General features: G+C 49.7%; 1 pseudogene; it reads right to left on the bottom strand.

The window, feature by feature from the left end:
* Window positions 1-4,158: 4,158 nt before the first annotated feature.
* On the bottom strand, window positions 4,159-12,859 carry LOC119406593 (uncharacterized; annotated as a pseudogene).
* Window positions 12,860-13,203: the final 344 nt, after the last annotated feature.

The following is a 13,203-nucleotide window of genomic DNA, read 5'->3' as shown; positions in this document are numbered from 1 at the left end:
CGCGATACAAGAGTATCGCGATAGTATTTCAGAGATACTTTTGAATATCTGTATTTCTGTATCGAGATACATTTGAAAAAAATGTATTTGTATCTCAGTAGTGAAATACATTTACGATGTATCGCCTGTATCGCGATACTATGCAGGACACGGGTATTTCGTTACATTGTTTTTTGTGTCGGAAATGTGTTGAGGCGTGTTTCCAATCGGGGAATGGCGTTTTTTTTTCTTTTTTGTGACAAGACAAACAAAGGCGCTCCGCCGGTCGCCGACAGATAGGGCAGCGATGGTTTCTCCTCAAGCACAGAATGGTCCATGTGGTAAAGCACGCGACGCCGCAGACGGCAGAATCGCGGGGGCAGTGTTGTCGGCCTCTGCCGATGAAAGTCGCTGTCTCTCAAGGTCAGTGCAGCACGCCTAAGTTTTTTTTGGTGGCAAGCCATTACTTCGCGACCCCCCGCGCGGATACCGCCTTGGAACAGGCTTTGCAATGCTTCGCGTGCGTTCAGTTCTCAAAGCGGCGGCACTTCCAAAAGCAGTTCCCGTAGTCGCGGCGCAAGTGACTAGAAGATGGCTATCTTTGACGCGCTATCAGCGACCTCTCCAATGTCAGGGTGCGTTCCTAATTGATTACATGCGTGAAACGGTCTTTTGTGGTAGCAGGCTCCCCCACCGCCGGAGCCGGCTTCGCCTGTTGGCTGTTGCGGCTTTCTGAAATGGGTGCTGGTAGCGTCGGTGGTGGTGACAGCTTCCTTGAAGCCGACACGGTCAAACGGTTTAAGATTCCGAAGATGGGGACAGACTTCGGATTCTGAACAGTCAGAACAACCCAAGTGATGGCGGAAGCGTTTCGGTATCTAGATGACCCGAGAACAGATATCGCCACGCTGCAGGGCAATCCGGCTATGAAGGCGATATTTATTCACTATAACACGAATTTGTGCTCGCCTTCAGCGGTAGGCAGACTTTTTTTCTTTCGTGAGTCTTGTGCTGAGGCTTAACCGACGCTGTTTGAAGACAGCCTATTTGAGAAGCCTACACAGCAATCTTCTCAGCAAAGCCGATTTTCAAAATAAATGTGTGCTTTTTCTCAATTCACTGGTGTTCATTAGTGATTCGAGTGATTTGCTTAAAAAGTGTTATTTCTAGCATAGCTTAGTTTGTTCGCCAAGTATGTCGATTTCGGTGTCCAACCCTTGTTACTGTTGCTGTGAAATAGTGTATTTTTATTGCAATTAATACTTGTAATTATGCCATTATTACTAATTATGTACTTTGTCCACCCCCTGCCCTGCAATGTCTTAATGGCGCTGAGGGTACTGTAATAAATATATAAATGAACTGAATGTTTCGATGCGCTGTAACTTATAATTACAACATTATGCTGCACTAATAAATGTCTTTGCGTAGTATGAGCATCCTTCAAAAAAAATATTCCAGTATCTGTATCGCTGTAACTGTATTCCGGAATACTTTTTTCGTCTTATTGCCAAAGTATCTCCGAAATATCCCGTTACGTTAAAGGCAAGTGTATCTCAGTATCTGTATTTTAGGCTTCCAGTTCATGTATTTCGATATCTGTATTCCGGAATACTTTTCTGAGTATCTCTGCCCAGCCCTGCTTGAGCACACCCTTGCCTCCCTTGTAGCTGTGACCTCTGGTCATGTGTAATTACAGCAGGAAATGTATTTCTTGAATAGTGATGCTCAGTACTTGTTTCTTGCACTCGAAGTATCATCTAATATTTGTTGGTTAGTTTCAGCATGTGGGGCCTTTACCACTTTCAGCGAAGCAAACAAATAGTTTATATGCATGTTATGATAATATATCAGTTGCTTTTAAAAGTTGATCTCCATGTAATTGAGGATATGTATACGCTACATTGCTTGTCATTTAGCGGTGAGGGTGGGGGGTGTGTGCGTCTCCTCTGCACCTACTTGGGCCAGTATTTTGTGGCAATGCTTCGGGGCTATGCTCGATGAGTATTATCATCCACCGCTGATGGCCAGCTGATCACGTGGCGGATCACCGCTTTAACCAATGGCCAAGCACGAAAGCTCAAGTGCCGCTGCAAGATATATCGTCTCGAAGGATAACCGAGTAAAACCATCATTTCTCAGGCATTTGCTCTACATGCATGTAGTACTTCGATTGCAACTGCTGAAGCCAGTGGCGTAGGCAGTTGTACCTCACAACCACTGCGGCGGCCCTCCTAATCATATCGTGGTTCTAGGACGCAACACCAGAGCAAATATTACTATAAGCTTCAACACAATTTCTTCTCTGCTGCCGTATATGCGATGTCAGTCGCTTTAACCTAGTAGCGGGTGTAATGCTCGGAATCGTTTGCACGATCTCAGCTCACAGCAGCCGCAATTCTCACGAGGGTGGAATTCAACAAGCGCCCGTGCGCTTAGTTTTACGTGTGCGTAAAGTACCCCATGTAGTGAAAACCAGTACGGTGTCCCCTACAATGACGTGCCTCACAATGCTGTCGTGCTCTGGGCACGTAAATGTCGTCTCACATGACGCAAAACACAGCGATGTTCAGGCGGCGAATTCGTTCGCAGCAGAAGAACCGCTGATCGCTCTCGCCACAGCAGTCAGCGGTGGGATACGAACATGCTAGAAATTCCTCGCTCTATTCGGAGCCGCGAAGCGAAATTTCGGTGGGGACCCGTGGAAGTTACCATAGAGTTTCCTATAGATATACTAGAGGGAACTCTGGCGCTAGTGTCTATGGGAGATGCAACGCATGTCGCTTCAGCCAGCATGGGAACGACGGGTAGTACACGGATTTGTCTAAACTTCGTTCTTTTGGCTCCGTTTGGCTCCGCGTCGCCTGCATCCGCTTTGTCGCTATATGATATTCAGCAAAAGTCTGCGCTTTCACTTCACCACTTCAACCTTTTTAGGCTCACCAATTCGAATCTGGTCACGAAGTTCACAACGGACCATTGTTTTATCTGAAACGAACGCCAAAACACAGCAATAAACAAAGCCACAAGTGCATTCGAAGCCGTAAGCACGAATATTACGCAAATCCGTGTCTACCCATCATTCGCATGGTAGCTGAACAATCGCAGCGCCAGAGTTCCGTGTAGGTCATCATCATCATCATCATCATCATCATCATCATCATCAGGCTGTCTAAGCCCACTGCAGGGCAAAGGCCTCTCCCATGTTCCGCCAATCAACCCGGTCCTGTGCTTTCTGCTCCCCCTAGGTGTCTTCCCCTAGGTGAGCTAAGTGATCTGCCTTCCCCAGTGTTTTGGGCCCCCGAGGTAACAACTGTCTAAGGTTTGATTTGGTTTATTGATTTCCATTAACAGATGCGCACTCATATAAATAACGCGCACAAAGATTAGTAAATGGGGGGGCTGAGGAGAAAAGCCCCACTAACGCATCTTGAGGAAACCTTACCCAATTTGTAAATACGGCTGCATGATTTTGAATACGAAGCACATTATACAATATACTGAAACGGTGCCCATGGAAGGATTACAGTTTCTAAAAACGGAAACAGACAAGATGTTTCGTTTGTACGATATATTTAGAAATAATGCGGCAATGAGAAAGACAGCATGAATACATAATAGCAGGCACACATAAAACAATAACTCCAGAGGCATTCACACCGCACATGAATGCCAAAGAAAAAAAGCAACAAAGTTTTAATTTGCGATGGTTACTGACCTTGTAATGAACAAACTAGTCTACTGTATGAGTTATGCGACTTGTATGAGTTATTGGTAACATAATCTTTGTCTAGGGGATTAATATGGCAAGTTCGGCGAGTTGGAGTGCTAACATATTGTCACGTGGTCGTGACGTCGACGAAGACAGCAGTCAGCCAACACCCTCTAGAAAAATATGAAGGCCTTAGCTCTCTCCGCGTGACGTCACACAATGGGGCGGATTGGAAAAAATAAGAAGCGCTGATCAAGAGAGGCGGTCTCGCAGGTGCACTGCGCGGAAGCTTTTTTTTTTTTCTGCAAGAACAATCATGCATGCATGTAAAAGAAATTAGAGGGCAAGAACACTGTAGCGGGAAAACATTTATTTACGAAGCTCAGTTTCTTTTTGTACTTGCTCTATATTAGAAGCAATACGCGCAGTTATTTGGCCTGGACAGTTGTGGCTTTCCTTTTTTTTATTTATCGGCAGCCGTCGAGAAGTTTGTCGTTCAGCTTCCTACAAAAGTTCTTTAGCAGAATGTTGGTGCTGCAACGCAGGATGTGTTTAAGCACTAGTTCAGTCGTGTGGCCATTCTCACACGTATCGAAGTCGGACTGCTCTTCACTAGCCAGCAATTGTAGCGTCAGTTTCGTGACGACCTGGCGTTGTTCAGGCATCATAAACAGTGCTGGCTCTGTAGCGAGCTGCTATACCACAACGTAGCTGTGAGCAACTGCGTTTAGTGCAAACATTGATGGATAAACTAAGTATCCTCGGTCCAGGTGCTTCACGAGACCATAATGTTCGTTTATGGCAGAGACTGTGATGTCCTTGTCCACGGTCAACGAGTCCCTGCATTGCGCGCAATTCAACTTGTTAAGGGAGGCGTATACTGCATAACCTGCAACGTAGACGAAAACTGGGAGGACGTCCTGCATCTTCGTAAGAGCCTGGCTGGTCACAACAACGTTGCTGCTGGGAAGCAAAGCCTCGGACAAATTCCCAGTGCTGGTCAGTGGAAACTGTAGGCAAGGTACTTTGCAGGCGCAGCTTGTTTTCGACTTCGTATATGTGCCTGATGGAGATGTGATATTGAGCACCTGCCAGCTGCGTATACTTTCCAAACCGATCTTCAAGGCAGTCGGTCTGAATCTTCCCAAAAAGAACATACGACATTCCAAGCTCTTCGAAGCTGTACCTAGCGAGCTCAATAAGCGCATAGGTAGTGTGTTCGAGAGCAGCGTGAGTCTCCTTTGTCAGAGTACCCTTGTCAAAACCTGTGTTTTTCCACTCATCCAGCCACTTCAGAAACATGTGCAAGAAGGCAATTTTTGGATCGTTATCAATGGAAAGCACTGGTTGTTGGAACTGATCTCTCAGCCTTTCTCTCTTCCATGGAGTTTTGACGTTTACAATTTTCCACCACTTGAGTACGATATCGATGAATGTAGCAGTGGCCTCAAAAGAGAACAGGTTGTGCTTTGCTCCAAGAGCGCGTAACGCCTCTGGTAAGTAATCATTGAAGATTTGTAAAGCAAGCTTTACGTCCTGCCTTTCAAGATTCGAAGGGTAGAGGGCTTTTCTCGACAGTCCATAGCCATATTTCAACAGCTGGTCACACTCTTGCTGTGAAGGTCCCTGTTGTCGCAAATGACGCTGTTTGGATTCGCTCTGATTGTGGCGTGTCTCCTTGGATCTCCGAGAAGTAGAAACAAATTTGGTCATTCTTCTGATTTATCCAGTTATTTCGTATGCATTTTAGAATGTGCACTGGGTCTATAATGAAGAACAGCGGCCTTGCAGGGTCTGATGGATGTTGGTACACAATTCTGTTAAGAGGAGGTGATTCAAAGAGGGACATCGCTTTTCTGTTGACAGAGTTGTTGTCGCTGACAACGCACATAACTCGGTACCCAATCTTTTCCAGCCCGCAAACCACTTCTTTAAGCGTCTTTTGCAGGAACTCTGCCTCTACTCGGTGCACTGGCACGATGTGCGCAACTTCTTTGAATTTACACGTCAGGCTGCGTACCATGAAAACGAGCGCACAGTTAGCAGCTTCATTTCTATTAAGCGCGGCGCCGGTAATATTACCCCCTTTGTAGTCAAAGTAGGGTTTTATATGTATTTCATCTACCATAACTGTGACAAAGCGCTGGTCATCATTCAGGTCAGAAATTCGTTTCGCCTTATAGCTGAGGAATGTTTCGCTCTGATGCTCTTGTTGAGGACTCATACCATAAGACGAGCACACTGATCTGACTGTCATAGAATGCGACAAGGTGATGCTTCCATGGCTGCGCATGAACGCGTACGCATGGGGCGATATAGTGAAAAGAATGCAGCAGAACATCATGAAATCAGCAGAGTAGCGCCTGCGCTGTTTTTTCGATAGGTGCAAGGTGACTTGCTCCTTGAGAAATCGAACACAGTTGGCGTCGTCTTCTGCTTGGGACGTGCAAAGCTGATCTAGCAGTAAACAAACCGCTTCGCAAATTTCCGCGATTGAGTTGCACATCAGGTCACCGTCCCACTTCTCGATGCCTTCCAGGAGTTCCACCAGACCCCTTTTACTGTTAGCGATTTCGGGAACGCAGAGATTTGCGCCTAGCCTTTTTACGGCTGTTTTCATGACGTGTAGTGTCACGCTCAAGTCTCCTTTCACGCAAACAGAGTATTTCAACCATGGCGCTTCGTCGTCGACGATGTGAATGAGAAGAAGCCTTTCATTTCTTTCGATTACATCCCAGAACTTCATCCCTTGGCTCCTCAAGTGGTTGGCAAGTTCGCTCAAACTGCTGACTTTATCCTCCTCGCGTGCTCTGATAACCGCCTCGTTCGATTCAGTGATGGCTTTCTGTGGGGGCTGCATTCTCTATGCGCGCGCGCTTGGAGTCAGGATCTTCGCTTCTCGTGGTCTTTCTGGACATGTAGCTCAGACAATTCGGGAACTTCGACGGTACAGCGTCTGGGCGAAGGCGCACATGAGCTAGCGGCACTGTCATTACGCGGCCAGTTGCTTGATCTGTATGCGTCGCGACTCGAATAATGTCCTCGTCCATGAAATGAAGTTCGCATACCTAGAAAAAAAAATTACCTCCAATCAGCAAACCGATGGCTACCTGTCATACAAACGTGCGGCTCGTGAGCCACTTACACACGTACGTATACATAATTTGAATTAACTGACACCTAAACACGAAAAAACAAGAACTTACCCTGGCATTTTCGGTGACCGTGAGGTTTTCCCGTGGCACAGCACGAATCCAAGCGTTCTTCAGAGCTTGGTCTCTCGGGAACTTGAAGACGTGCACCTTCGTGTCCCCCGTGTAGTTACCGCGGCATCGAGGTACACAGCATTTGCACGGGATCTCGGCGTCGTCGCTTTCACATTCCTTTCACAGTAAAGAAAACACGGCCAACTGAACAGCGAAGAGATGTACGTCTGTACAGACGCGCCGGGGAATGAGTTTCGGCAGACGCGTGATGAACGCGCACCAGCGCGATCGGGACGCGTGGGTGCGTCGTGTCGCCGCCTCATGTGTTCGCCCCATCTGCTGACGTAGCGCGAGTGGAAAGGGAACAGAACTAAGGCCTTCATATTTTTCTAGAGGGCGTTGAGTCAGCACGTCCGAGATGAAACTGTTTATTTGGCCGAACTTGTGGCCGGGAAAATGAAAGTCAAACTACAGCAATACACTGATAGCCTCGAACAGAGCGTCGACCGTCGATCAACTGACAAGCGGTCACGCGCCTCGGCTTTTATACAGGCGCTATCGAACTTTCCAGCAATATCGCTGGTGGCGGCGTAATCTCTAGACAAAGCTGGAACATTCGCGTGCGGGGCGCAATCTTAACAAACCGATCTACTACAATCACGACGCTTCTAGAACACTACTTCGCGGACAGCGTCGAGCGTTGATAACCGTCCCTGCCGGTCAAACCCGAATACATCAAAACAAGACAAGAAGTGGGCGTGGCCTTGCCCCCCTCTGAAAAAGCATCGTCCCGATGCTTGTGAAAGAACATAGAAGAGAAAAAAAAACAAGTGCATACACAAATAAATTAGTACAATAACAAAGGAAAAAAAATAGTCCCCAGGATCGCTAACGCGCAAAAAACGGCTTAAGGCGCACGACATGGACGACTTCAGGTCGCGCACGGCGCCGCTGAGAGTTCGTAATGCCGTCAGGGACAACCTCATAGTCGAGTGCGCCGAGGCGTCGAAGTACCCTGTACGGTCCGAAGTATCGTCGAAGAAGCTTCTCACTAAGTCCTCATCGGCGTATTGGCGTCCATACCCATACACGGTCACCGGGTTGGTATTCCATGTGGCGTCGTCGAAGGTTGTAGCGGCGGCTGTCAGTCGTCTGCTGGTTCTTGATCCGTAGGCGGGCGAGCTGTCGTGCTTCTTCGGCGCGCTGTAGGTAGGTGGTCACGTCGATGTTTTCCTCGTCGGTCACGTTTGGTAGCATGGCGTCGAGCGTCGTTGCCGGGCTCCGTCCGTAGACCAACTTGTATGGCGTCATCTGCGTCGTTTCCTGTACGGCCGTGTTGTACGCGAAGGTCACGTACGGAAGGATGGCGTCCCACGTCCTGTGTTCTACGTCGACGTACATGGCCAGCATGTCGGCGATGGTCTTATTTAGACGCTCGGTGAGGCCGTTGGTCTGTGGGTGGTACGCGGTGGTGCGGCGGGGGCTTGTGTGGCTGTATTCCAAGATCGTCTTAGTCAGGTCAGCCGTGAACGCCGTACCTCTGTCGGTGATGAGAACCTCTGGGGCGCCGTGTCGAAGGACGATGTTCTCAACGAAGAACTTGGCTACCTCAGCGGCACTGCCTTTGGGCAGGGCTTTTGTTTCGGCGTAGCGGGTGAGGTAGTCGGTTGCTACGACGATCCACTTGTTGCCGGAAGTCGACATCGGGAACGGCCCCAGTAGGTCCATCCCGATTTGCTGGAACGGCCGGTGAGGTGGTTCGATTGGCTGCAGAAGTCCCGCGGGCCTCGTCGGTGGTGTCTTCCGTCGCTGGCAATCTCGGCAAGTCTTAACGTAGTGGGTGACGTCGGCAGCAAGGCGTGGCCAGTATTTTTCCTGTATTCTGGCGAGCGTGCGCGAAACACCGAGGTGCCCAGCCGTCGGGTCGTCGTGTAGGGCCTGCAGGACCTCTGGTCGCAATGATGAGGGCACGACAAGAAGGTAGTCGGTTCGAAGTGCCGAAAAGTTCTTCTTCATGAGAACGCCGTTCCGTAAGAAAAACGACGGCAGTGCTCGCTTGAATACCTTCGGAACAACGGCGGTCTTGCACTCGAGGTACTCCATAAGGCCTCCCAGTTCCGCGTCGGCTCGTTGTCTTTCGGCGAAGTCGTCGGCACTTATAGTTCCGAGGAAGCAGTCGTCGTCCTCTTGCGGCGGCGCGTCGACGGGGGCTCGGGACAGGCAGTCGGCGTCAGAGTGTTTTCGTCCGGACTTGTACACGACGGTAATGTCAAATTCTTGAAGTCTGAGACTCCATCGTGCGAGACGACCAGAAGGGTCCTTCAAGTTAGCTAGCCAACATAAGGCGTGATGGTCACTGACAACTTTGAAGGGCCTGCCATAGAGGTAGGGGCAAAACTTTGACGTAGCCCAGATGATGGCAAGGCATTCCTTTTCTGTTGTGGAATAGTTGGCTTCTGCATTGGATAGTGACCGGCAAGCATAACTGATAACCCTTTCAAGCCCGTCAGTCTTTTGCACAAGGACGGCACGGAGTCCTACGCTGCTTGCGTCGGTGTGTATTTCCGTATCGGCGCAATCGTTGAAATGCGCAAGTATCGGAGGTGTCTGCAGGCGTCGTTTGAGTTCATGAAATGCTTCGACTTGCGCTGTTTGCCATTTGAATTCGACGTTAGTCTTCGTGAGAAGCGTCAGTGGTTCGGCGATCCGTGAAAAGTTTTTGACGAAGCGTCTGTAATAGGCGCATAAGCCGAGAAAGCGGCGCACTGCCTTCTTGTCGGTGGGTGGCGCGAAGTCGGCGATGGCAGCTGTTTTCCGCGGGTCTGGGCGCACTCCCGACTTGCTGATCACATGACCCAGAAACAGGAGCTCGTCGTATGCGAATCGGCACTTTTCTGGCTTCAGGGTCAGTCCAGAGGTCTTGATTGCTTGAAGTACTGCCTCAAGCCGCCGGAGATGCTCGTCGAAGGACGAGGAAAACACGACGACGTCGTCCAAATACACAAGGCATGTATGCCACTTCAATCCGGCCAGTACGGTGTCCATGACGCGCTGGAACGTCGCAGGTGCCGAGCAAAGACCGAAAGGCATGACCTTGAACTCAAAGAGGCCGTCGGGCGTTATAAAAGCGGTCTTTTCTCGATCTCTTTCGTCTACTTCGATCTGCCGATAGCCGGTCTTGAGGTCCATCGACGAAAAGTACGTCGCGTTGTGAAGTCGATCCAGGGTGTCGTCTATCCGTGGGAGGGGGTACACGTCCTTCTTCGTGATTTTATTCAGGCGCCGATAATCAACGCAGAAGCGCAGTGTCCCATCCTTCTTCTTCACTAATACCACAGGTGATGCCCACGGACTCTTTGAAGGCTGGATGATGTCGTCGCGAAGCATTTCGTCCACTTGTTTCTTTATGGCCTCACGTTCTCGCGTCGAAACTCTGTAGGGGCTCTGTCGGAGTGGTCGAGAATTTTCTTCTGTTATAATTCGGTGCTTAGCAAGGGGCGTTTGTCGGACCCGCGATGACGACGAGAAACAGTCCTTGTATTGCAGGAGCAGGGTTTTGAGCTGGTCTTGCTTGACCTTCGGAAGGCTCGGGTTGACGTCAAAATCCGGTTCGGGACCTCTATTCGTTGAAGCAGGTTCGGCAGCATCGAAGAGGGCGAAAGCATCGCTGGCGGCTACACATTCGTCGATGTGGGCAACCGTCGCACCCATGTTGAGGTGCCTATACTCGTGGCTGAAGTTTGTCAGCAGTACCTTTGCAGCAGCATAGTTCATTGCTTGCAGCTGCGGCTGCGCTGCATAGGGGGTGCCCAGCGACTGCTGGATTTCCTCGCGGACCATGTCGGTGATCGAATCGACTTGAGGCTGCGCTGAAGGCAACAGCTTGCGCAGCTCCTCGCGCACTATCGCTCTGATGGTTTCCCGTAGTTCGTCGGTGCCTAGCGAGTGCGCTTCGGTGTAGCCTGTCGACAGGGTTGAGCGGTTGTACTGCTTCGTCCTAATCTCGAGGGATTTTTCGATTGTTGTAGCCTCCTTTAGGAATTCGGTGACAGTTTTCGGTGGGTTCCGCACCAATCCTGCAAAGAGGTCTTGTTTCACTCCCCGCATAAGGAAGCGGACCTTTTTTTCCTCAGGCATGGCAGCATCGGCCAGGCGGAAAAGTCGCGTCATCTCTTCAGTGTAGATAGTGACCGTCTCATTCGGTAGCTGTGCTCTTGTCTCCAGCAGAGCAGCGGCCTTTTCCTTGCGGACGATGCTCGCGAAGGTATTGAGGAACGTCGTCCGAAAGAGGTCCCAGGATTGAAGGCTCGATTCATGGTTTTCGAACCACGTCTTCGCGGCGTCTTCTAAGTAGAAGTAGACGTGGCGCAGCTTCTCTTCAATGACCCAGTGGTTGAAGGCGGCGACTCGCTCGTACGTCTCCAGCCAGCTCTCCGGGTCTTCAAACGACGATCCACGGGAAGTTGGTGGCTCCTTTGGCTGTTGCATCACTACCGTTGTAGGTGGCAGGGGGTCTGTCATCGTCTCGGCGGTCGATGTGACGGTCTTCGGCTGCCTGGCGTTTTCGGGAAGGAGCCCGTACTCTGATTGTAGTCCCTTCTGCCGGCGGCTGGTTCCAGGATCCGGGTTGTTCTTAGAGTCGTCTTCTTCGCGGCTTGGGCTTGGGTCAGCGCTCCGCGGTGGCGTCCGGATCATAAAGCAGCACCTCCACCAGATGTCACGTGGTCGTGACGTCGACGAAGACAGCAGTCAGCACGTCCGAGATGAAACTGTTTATTTGGCCGAACTTGTGGCCGGGAAAATTAAAGTCAAACTACAGCAATACACTGATAGCGTCGAACAGAGCGTCGACCGTCGATCAACTGACAAGCGGTCACGCGCGTCGGCTTTTATACAGCCGCTATCGAACTTTCCAGCAATATCGCTGGTGGCGGCGTAATCTCTAGACAAAGCTGGAACATTCGCGTGCGGGGCGCAATCTTAACAAACCGATCTACTACAATCGCGACGCTTCTAGAACACTACTTCGCGGACAGCGTCGAGCGTTGATAACCGTCCCTGCCGGTCAAACCCGAATACATCAAAACAAGACAAGAAGTGGGCGCGGCAATATTTCTTTGAATGTGCCGCGTGGCACAAGCGAGTGAAGACGAATTGGACGCCATTGCCGTCCAATTCTTCAAATAGTGAATCCATTCTTTGAGAAAGGCACCGTCCGATTCATGGCCTATCCCCCTAAGCGGGTTGCACCAAATGTTTGAGGAACAACAACAGCAACAAGAACAATTCTTCGTCCCTCCGCTGCGCCGCACGGCAGGTTCAACCATGTGTTTCGGTCTACTGTTCCGTCGCGCAATCGGTGTTTATTGCGTGCATGACTGTCGAGCCCGACTTGTTCCGCTCAGTTTCCTTTAGCATCACTTTTCGCACAATGGTATGTTAAAGCACAATGACCTAATAATTCTATACAATATATAGTGATTACATAAGAAACAGGAATAAGACGAGGCAGTGATGAAAGATGCAAGGACCGGAAATAAAAGCTACCGAAACAGCTCGCTGATGAGATGGTTGACCCTCAAATTTGGAACAGATTGTCAGCAAGCAGTGACTGCAAAATAGATGCACACGCTAACACACTTATCGCCTTCTCGGATGATTTTCTTCGCCTCAGTAATTATTCTTACCCATTTATCGTGGCTTCTGGCGACAACAGAGCAGGCGCGAAAGTTAGGCCAGCATAACAATCACGGCTATGAATTGCGAGGTGGCCTTCTTTGCCATGTCTGACGTTGTTGTTATGCTATCTCAGTCTATCGCTCAGGCATTGCTCGGTTTGGCCTACGTACTTCTTACCACACGACAATGGGATCTCGCATACCACACCCGTCTTACAGCTGGCGTACATGCATTTGTGATGCATGGTGCAGGCCTGAGATCTTCGGAGACACGGGTTGGTCATCCTGCAGAGCCTGGAAAGCTTTAATGGTGTAGAGAACACCACCTTTACATCAGCATGTTTAGCGATCTTTTTGAAATTATATGGGACACGCGATGTACATCGGGAATCACGGCTAGCTTTACATTCTCTTGAGGCGACCTTCGTTCTTCCGGCAGTTCCGCGAATTCTTCAGCATCTTTTTCGTAACAGAAACCAGAATGGCCTGTGGGTAGCCTGCATCCTCAGGGTGCTAAACCTGCTTGAGGAAAATTAGATGTTGCTCTGTGTAGGCAAGACATCTTAAAACTATGTCCGTTGTCGTAGAGCAAAACATATTTCATGTTGCGACGTTGCCCCCCCCCGCC

This window comes from Rhipicephalus sanguineus, chromosome 10 (assembly GCF_013339695.2).
Source record: "Rhipicephalus sanguineus isolate Rsan-2018 chromosome 10, BIME_Rsan_1.4, whole genome shotgun sequence".
Lineage (NCBI taxonomy): Eukaryota > Metazoa > Arthropoda > Arachnida > Ixodida > Ixodidae > Rhipicephalus > Rhipicephalus sanguineus.
The sequence above is the reverse complement of the archived record's forward strand: the minus strand, read 5'-3'. Positions and strand labels throughout refer to the sequence as shown.